Consider the following 309-nt stretch of genomic DNA (forward strand, 5'->3'; position numbering starts at 1 on the left):
ACACCACTAACACACACTAAGACACACTGTCCTGAACACACACCACTAACACACATTGTCCTGAACACACACACTAACACACACTGTCCTGAATACACACACTAACACACACTAACACACACTGTCCTGAACACACACCACTAACACACACTGTCCTGAATACACACACTGTCCTGAACACACACACACTAACACACACTGTCCTGAATACACACACTAACACACACTGTCCTGAACACACACCATTAACACACACTGTCCTGAAAAACACACTAACACACACTGTCCTGAACACACACCACTAACACA

This window comes from Hemibagrus wyckioides, linkage group LG29, assembly GCF_019097595.1.
Source record: "Hemibagrus wyckioides isolate EC202008001 linkage group LG29, SWU_Hwy_1.0, whole genome shotgun sequence".
NCBI classification, from domain to species: Eukaryota; Metazoa; Chordata; class Actinopteri; order Siluriformes; family Bagridae; genus Hemibagrus; species Hemibagrus wyckioides.